Here is a 9,196-nt window from a genome sequence, read left to right as displayed (position 1 = left end):
CCTGGTATGTCTTTATTAGCAGAGTGAGAATAGACTAATACTGTAAATTTTAATTGTGAGTGGGGCACTGCTGTAAAGATACCTGAAAATGTGGAAGCAACTTTGGAACTGGGTAACAGGCAGAGGTTGGAACAGTTTTGAGGACTCAGAAGAAGACAGGAAAATGTGGGAAAGTTTGGAAATTCCTACAGACTTGGCTCAGAATACAGGAAGATGTGGGAAAGTTTGGAACTTCCAAGAGACTTGTTGAATGGCTTTGACCAAAATGCTGGTAGTGATATGGACAATAAAGTCCAGGCTGAGGTGGTCTCAGATGGAGATAAGGAACTAGGGAAGTACGACAAAGGAGACTATTGTTGTACAAAGAGACTGGCAACATTTTGCTCCTATCCTAGAGATTTGTGGAATTTTGAATTTGAGAGAGATGATTTAAGATATTTAGTAGAAGAAATTTCTAAGTGGCAAAGTGTTCAAGAGGAAGCAGAGCATAAAAGTTTGAAAAATTTGCAGCCTGACAATGCAATAGAAATGAAAGACCCGTTTTCTGAGGAGAAATTCAAGCCAGCTGCAGAAATTTGCATAAGTAACGATAAGCCAAATGCTAATCACCAAAACAATGGGGAAAGTGTCTCCAGGTCATGGCAGAGACCTTCACAGCAGCCCCTTCCATCACAGGCCTGGAGATCTAGGAGGGGAAAATGGTTTCTTGAGCCATGTCTGGGCACCCCCCACCCTGTGCTGTGTGAAGCCTAGGGATTTGGTTCCCTGTGACAGCCAATCTAGCTGTGGCTAAAAGGGGCCAAGGTATAGTTTGGGCCATGGCTTCAGAGGGTGCAAGCTCCAAGCCTTGGCAACTTTCATGTGGTGTTAGGCCTCTGGTGTACAGAAGTCAGGAATTGAGGTTCGGGAACCTCCACCTAGATTTCAGAGGATGTATGGAAATGTCTGGATGTTCAGGCAGAAATTTGCTGCAGGGGCAGGGCCTGCATGAAGAACTTGTGCTATGGCAGTATGGAAGGGAAGTGTGGGGTTGGAGCAACCACACAGGATCCCCACTGGGGCACTACCTATGGGAGCTGTCAGAAGAAGGCCACTGTCCTCTAGACCCCAGAATGGTAGATCCACTGACAGCATGTGCTGTGTGCCTGGAAAAGCCACAGAAACTCAACACCAGCCCATGAAATCAGTGGGAGGGGAGCTGTACCCTGCAAAGCCACAGGGTCAGAGCTGTCCAAGACCATGGGAAGCCACCTCTTGCGTCAGTATGACCTAGATGTGAGACATGGAGTCAAGGAGATTATTTTGGAACTTCAAGGTGTAATGACTGCCCTATTGGATTTCAAACTTGTGTGGAGCCTGCAGCTCCTTTATTATGGCCAATTTATCTCATTTCTTGTGACAGTAAATAAGTCTCATGAGATCTGATAGTTTCATAAAGGGAAGTTCACCTGCATACACATTCTTACCCGCTGCCATGTAAGACGTGCCTTTGCTCTTCCTTTGCACTCAATCATGATTGTATGGCCTCTCCAGCCACGTGGAACTGTGAATCCATTAAACCTCTTTTTCTTTATAAATTACCCAGTCTTGGGTATGTCTTTATTAGCAGCATGAGAACAGACTAATACAGCAGTGGTCCAAGAGATAGTTTGTTTTGATTCCAGTTCTTTTGCATTTGCTAGGGAGTGATTTACTTCCAATTATGTGATTGATTTTAGAGTACGTGCCATGTGGCAATAAGAAGAATGCATATTCTGTTATTTTGAGGTGGAGAATTCTGTAGATGTCTACTAGGTCCGTTTGATCCAGTACTGAGTTTAGGTCCTGAATATCTTTGTTAATTTTCTGTCTCTAATACTGTCAGTGGAGTGTTGAAGTCTCACACTATTATTTTGTGGGAGTCTATGTTTCTTTGTAGATCTCTAAGAATTGCTTTATGAGTCTAGGTCCTCCTGTGTTGGGTGCATATTGATTTAGGACAGTTATAACTTCTTGTTGAATTTAACCCTTTACTATTATGTAATGCACTTCTTTGTCTTTTTTGATCTTTGTTGGTCTGTTTTGTCAGAAATTAGGATTTCTATCCCTGCTTTTTTCTGTTTTCTGTTTGCTTGGTAGATTTTTCTCCATTTCTTGATTTTGTGACTCTCTGTGTCACTGCATGTGAGATGGTTTTCTTGAAGACAGTATACCAACAGGTCTTGGTTCTTTATCCAGCTCACCACTGTGCACCTTTTAGTTGGGGAATTTAACTCATTTACATTCAAGTTTAGTGTTGATATGTGTGGATTTGATCACGTCATCATGTTTTCAGCTGGTTATTTTTCAGACTTGTTTATGCTCAGCACAGTTCTTGATGTGGCTGCTTTATAGTGTCACCGGTTTGTGTACTCCAGTGTGTTTTTGTAATGGCTAGTAATGGTCTTTTCTTTCCACATTTAGTGCTTCCTTCACATGCTCTTGTAAGGGGGGTCTGGTGGTAATGAATTCCCTCAGAATTTGCTTGTCTGAAAAGAATTTTATTTATCCTTCACTTACGAAGCTCAGTTTAGCCAGGTATAAAATTCTGGGTTAAAATTTCTTTTCTTTGAAAATGTTGAATATTGACCCTCAGTCTCTTTTAGCTTGTATCGTTTCTGCTGACATGTCCACTGTTAGTCTGATGGACTTCCCTTCGTAGGTGATCTGACCTTTCTCTCTAGCTGCTTTGAACACATTTTTTGTTTCATTTTGACTTTGAAGAATCTGATGACTATGTGTCTTGGGGATCATCTTTTTGTGAAGTATCTTACTGAGGTTCTTTGCATTTCATGAATTTGACTGTTGTCTTCTCTAGCTATGTTGGGGATGTTCTTATGGATTATATCCAGAAATATATTTTTCAAGTTGGTTCTATTCTCTCCATCTCTTTAAGGGACACCAATGAGTTCACAGATTGGGTCTCTTTACATAATCCCATATTTCTCAGAGATTTTGTTTGTTCCTTTTCATTATTTTTCCTCTATTCTTTTCTGACTGTCTTATTTCAGAAAGTGAGCTTTCAAGCCATGAGATTCTTTCCTCTCCTTGGTCTATTATGCTATTAATACTCATGCTTGCATTATGAAATTCTTGTAGTGAGTTTTCAGCTCTGTCAGATTGGTTACATTCTTTTCTGTACTGGCCATTTGGTTTGTCAGCTTCTCCATTGCTTTATCATGATTTGTAGCTTTCTTGAATTGTGTTTCAGCATATTCCTATAACTCAATGATCTTTCTTCTTAACCATATTCTGAGTTCTATTTCTGTTGTTTAAGCCATTTCAGCCCTGTTCAGAACCCTTGCTGGAGAGGTGATATGGTTGCTTAGAGGAAGGAAGGCACTCTGGCTTTTTGAATTTTCAGAGTTCTTGCACTGATTCTTTCTCATATTTGTGGGCTTATCTTCCGGTGATGTTGGCTTAAGTGCAGGGCACTGGCGAGCACAGTTCTGTGTGCCTTCTCTATGCCCTGCAAGCAGGAGTGATTTCTCAGGGCAGAGAAGGATCTATTGTTTTCTGCGTGGTGTTAGCGCAAGAACAGGCGACTGGTGGGGCTGGGACTGGCTGTCTCTGTCCCCGGCAAGACTCAGTCTGTGATGGTGGTTACCATTGGGAGGGGTGAGGACTGCATGTATTCCTGTGCGCTGCCAGGACAAGGAAAGCAAAATCTGCCACCTGCAGGCAGACACCAGCAAAGCAATGTGGGGAGTAGCAATGGATGTGGTGGAAGCTTCAGTATGGGGAGGGAGAATGCAGACTGGTGTGTGGCTGTAGGGGCTGCTCTGCTGGATCTCTTCGCCAGTCAGGCATGAGTCTGCCAGTGCAGAAGCTATGGGGTGGGCCTCCAGGGTATGCAAGGTTTCCCTGCAAGCAGCTATGGTCAGTCAGGGCCCTGGGAGAGGTCAGCAGACCAAGAGGTGCTCAGATTGGACCAGCCCTATCTGATGGGCAAGACTGCCCCGTAGAGTTCAGGACTTGACAGTTCCACTAGGGCTAAAGTCTCCTATAGGAGCAAGTCAAGCCTAGGGATGGTCATCACTGGCTGTACTCTGCTACAGATGCTCCCGCACCAAGCCTTCTGGGCTGCACGTCAGCTGGCTTGCTGCCCCTACCACTTCCCTAAGCAGCTCTCCCTGCCAACTCAAGTGTCTGTGATGGTAAAGAGATCTCCTCCTACTGGTTTCCAGACACCTGTGGGGAAAGCAGGTTGCTCCTTACCAGTTCAACTCACCCATTCTCCTGAAGCCATTGGGAGCTAGGAAGGAGTCTGGGTGTGCTGTAGCCCCATGTAGGGTTCCCAGCTTTCTCCCCCTTCAGCCCAGCTTCTGTGTCTTCTATCCACCCATACTCTGTGCCTTCCCTCTGCAGATTTGTTAGGAGCATGCTAGTCATCTCAGTTCCTCAATTGGAGCTGCTTGACCCGGCTGCATCTAGTCAGCCCTCTTGCCCTCCCAAATTCTCCTTTTTAATATAGGCATTTATTGCTATAATCTTGCTTCTTAGCACTGCTTTTGCTATATACCACAGGTTTTGGTATGTTGTGTTTCCATCTTCATTTTTTTCATGGAATTTTTAAATTTTCAAATTTTCATTTTAACTCTTTTCTTTACCCCGTGGTCATTTAGGAGCATGTTGTTTAATTACCATGTGTTTGTATTATTTCCAGTGTTCTTCTTGGTATCGATTTTTAATTCTATTCCATTTCCATCTATGAAGATATTTGATATGATTTTGACTTTTAACAATTTGCTGAGACGTATTTTGTGACCGAATGTATGCTCTATTCTGGAGAATGTTCCATTGCTGATAAAAAGAATGTATTTTGCTGCTATTGTAAAGGTCTCTTAGGTTCAGTTGACCTAAATACAGTTTAAGTCCAATATTTATTTTTTGACTCTCCATCTAGATGATCCATCTAATACCGATATGAGGTGGTAAAGACCCCACTATTATGTTTCTGTCCTCTCTTTAGGCCTAGTAGTATTTGAATCTGGGTGCTCTAGTGTTGGGTGTATATATATTTAGAATTGTTATATTCTTTCACTGGTTTAATTCTTTTGTCATGTAATGATTTTCTTCATCTTTTTTTTCTGTTCTCAACTAAAACTCCATGTTACATAAACATAGCTACTTCTGCTCACTTTTTGTTTCCACTTGTGTGGAATATGCTTTTTCATCTCTTTATTTTAGTCTGTATGTGTCTTTACCAGTAAGGAGAGTTTCTTGTAAGTAGCATATAGTTGAATCATGCTTTTAATTTCATTCAGCCATTCTATATCTTTTAAGAGAAAAATTTAATCCACTTATGTTCAAGATTATTATTGATATGTGAGGACCTGTCATATTGTTAATTGTTTTCTCGTTGTTTATACATTCTTTGATCCTTTATTTATCTATTATACATTGTTATTGATGATTTGTTTGGGAAGCATAGGAGACCCAGGGTCACACCATTTTAAAATCAACTCCATCATAAAATTAGCAAGGCACATTCTTTGTCGGACATGATCAGTGGTCATAAGATGTTTATGACTGATGAAGGAGGTTAATAATGCTGTAAGGACAAACTTCTACAACAAGAAAATGTCCAGGTGCCCTGATACTAGCAAGGCACATTCTTTGTCAGTCACGACCCATGGTCATAAGATGTTTATAACTGATGAAATAGCTTAATAATTTATGTGAGGACAAACCCCTACACCCACAAAATGTCCAGATGCCCTGACACATAAAACAATATAATGCTTTTAACTTGCTCTTGTAAATGTTTTGTGACTGAATATTGTCCTGCAACCATATTCATATTCCATCATATCTTTCTTTTATTGTTCGTAAATGAAGATTTATTTATCGTTTCAACACTCAGATTGAAGAATAAGCATAATACATAGAGTTTAGAAGTGCAGTAATTGAAATAATCCACAGTATTACTGTGAGATGTCAGGTCTCCATGAGTCTTGTTTACTTTCTTTTTTCTTTCTAATTTTAAAGGGATCTAAAAAGCCACAGAAGTACTTAGATGAATGGATATAGAATTCACGTCTATGACAATATTGCCTGTCAAGGAGATCAAATCCATTCAGTTAATCTGCCATTACTCAATGTTAAGAGGGAGTGAAAATATTTTTTAAAAAGTTTTACTTTACATGATGGCCAAAATGGCTGACTAGAAGCAGTTAGTATGCACTACTTTCACAAAGAGAAGAAAAAGTGGTGAATAAATATTACATCTTCAATTGAAACACCCAGGTGGGCACAAACCCAGGGATTCATCAAACAAACAACTCAACCCAAAGAGAACAGAGAGGAGCAATAGATTAATGCCTACCTGACAGTGGCATGGAGCCAGAGGAGGCTCCCCGACCACTGGGAAATGGTGAGAGAATGAGAAACCCTGGGACACACACTTGGTCCATAGATCTTTGCAAGCCCTGGTCTCAGGAGATGCCCTTGTGAGCTCATCCCACAAAAACCTTCAGACTGATATGCAAAGCTATGGGAGTCTCAGCAGAGCCACTGCCGAGGCATAGCCAAAGTCCCAAAAGCCTTTGATCCCCAGGCATTCCAGCATTAGTCGCTTCAGCTCTGGCAAAGGCGGAGGTTAGTCTCCTTTACACACATTCAGGAAAGGAGCCAAATCCAGGGGGTTAAGCAGCAACTGTCTACAGGCTTCACTTACACTGCACCTCACAGGATAAGACCCATTGGTCTAGGACTCCAGCCTCCCACCACGGGGGTTATGAGGCTAGTAGCAGCTCTGCACTTCCCCAGGACAGATCTCCAGGGCAAGGGGGCAGCAACTTTCCTGCCTTGCAGCCCTCACTGTTGTTGCCTTCAGGCTCTGGAGAGCCTACAGTGACTAGGGACTGGCGCAAACCCCCAGCACAGCACAGCTGTCCCACAGAAAAATGGCCAGACTCTTTTTTTTATGTGGATCCCACATTTCTCCTCAGTGGATGGGAGCTCCCAACCTGGGACTCCAACCACTTCCCATCAGGGCTCTCAGGTTGGTAGCAGCTCTGCATTTCCATGACACAGAGTCCCTAAAGGGAGTGGTAGGCTGCCATCTTTGCTTTCTCACAGCCCTCACTATTGTTGCCTTCAGGCTCTGGAGAGTATGTGGTGATGAGGGACTAACATGTAACCCTAGCACAGTGCAGCTGCTTCATCAAAAAGTGGCCAGACTGTTTTACATGCAGGTTCTCATCCCAACTTCTCCTTAGTTGGTGAGGCCTCCTAACCTTGGACTCCAGCACAACCACCCTGCCCCCACTTGAACACTTCAGTTGGGGGCAGCTCAGCATTTCTCTGAGGAGGAAATCTCAGAGTCAACCCACGACCTCTTGGCCATTGCAGCTGCAGTAGTGCTGCCCTAACCACCTTTGGGCTGAGGAACGAACAAAGGGCCTAGTCACTTCACTGGCACCCAAGCACTCCACAGCCACCATACAGAGAGGAGTTCAGTCTATCTTCCCTGTGAGCCCCCAGCACCCACTCTTCAGCAGGCAGGGCCCCTGCTCAGGTCCACAGTTTAGATGCCCCACAAACAGCTGAGAATACCCACTGGTAGTGGCTCTGAATTTCCTGGGAAGGGGCTCCAAGAGGCAATCAATGTTCCTTTCTGCCACTGTCACAACAATGTTCTGTCTCTTCTGCTCACAGGCTGGGGAAGAAACTGAGCCTGAGGGCTTCACCCAAGCTTACAGCACACCATAGTCACTATACAGAGAGGAAGCCAGTCTCTCCTCCCTGTAAACCCTCAACCCCCAAGTCCCCAACAAGGAGGGTCCTCAGCTCAGGCTACCAGTGCAGCCACCTCAACCCCTGGCTGAACATTCCCAGGAACTGTGGCTATATGGTTCTCAGAGGTGGAGTTCCCAGAGTCTACTGAAAACCCCTCTACCACTGCCACTGCAGTGGTACTGCCCTTTCTGCCCTTGCCCTGGGGAATGAGCAAAGACCCTTAGTGCTTCAACTGCACCTTGAGCAAGCTTTAATTGCCCTATGGAGAAGTTACTGGTCTGTCTGCCCTCTTTCCCCACCACTCGCTTGTCACAAGGTATGCCTCCCTGGCTTGGGCTCACAGGACAACTGCCGCAACCCAGGTTGATCACACTGACTGATAGCAGCTCCATACCTCTCAAGATGGAGCCCCAAAAGATAAGTGAAAGACTCTCTATCACAACCACTGCAAAGTTCCTTTCCCCTGTTACCTCTAAGCTTGGGAGGGAACATAAAGCCTGACATTGCCCCAGAGCTGAGATACACAGCCCAGCAGTGTTAAATTGACATCTTTGGCCAGCACTGAAGTAAGAGAGGAGCTCTTACTTTCAGAGTGCTAAGAAGGAGCATGGCTATAGTCATGAAGAAATACAGAGAAGCCATGTGACTGAGCAAAAGCTTACCTACTGGCCATTACACTTAAGTACCACCTACCAGATTGCAGCCCAAAACTTCAACACCAAAAATAATTTGTTAATATACCCTTCTGTGAGATCAATCACAAGAATTCAGCTAAAAATAAAGACCCTGCAAAAAGCTTTGGCCCTCTGAAAGCATCTAAAAAATAAGTCTACTGGTGGTCTTCAATTTATACCACAGTTAAAGGTAAACCCATCCACATAGATGAGAAAGAACAAATAAAAGAACTCTAGCAAATCACAAAGCCAGAGTGTCTTATTCCCTGAAAATGGCTATAATAGTTTCTGAGCAAGGATTCTTAACTGGGCTGACATAGCTGAAATGACAAAAATAGAATTCAGATTATGGATAGGAATGAAGATCATCGAGATTTGAGAGACCATTAAATAATTCAATCCAAAAAATCTAACAATCACAATAAAATAATACAGGAGCTAATAGATTAAATCATATTTTTAAAAAACATCTGATAGAGCTGAAAAATACACTACAAGAATTTTGTAATACAGTCACAAGTATTAGCAGCAGAATAGATCAAGTGGAGGAAAAAAATCTCAGAGCTTGAAGGTTGACTCTGAAATAACTCAGTCAGTCAGAAATAAAGCAAAAACAATAAAAAAGAATGAACAATATATCAGAGCAACATTGAATAATATGAAGAGACCAAATCTATGACTTATTGGTGTCCCTGAAAGAGCCAGAGAGAAAGCAAGCAACTTGGAAAACACATAATCTTGAGATTCTCTAATACCAAAAT

This window comes from Pan paniscus, chromosome 3 (assembly GCF_029289425.2).
Source record: "Pan paniscus chromosome 3, NHGRI_mPanPan1-v2.0_pri, whole genome shotgun sequence".
NCBI lineage: Eukaryota > Metazoa > Chordata > Mammalia > Primates > Hominidae > Pan > Pan paniscus.
This window is presented reverse-complemented; position numbering follows the sequence as displayed.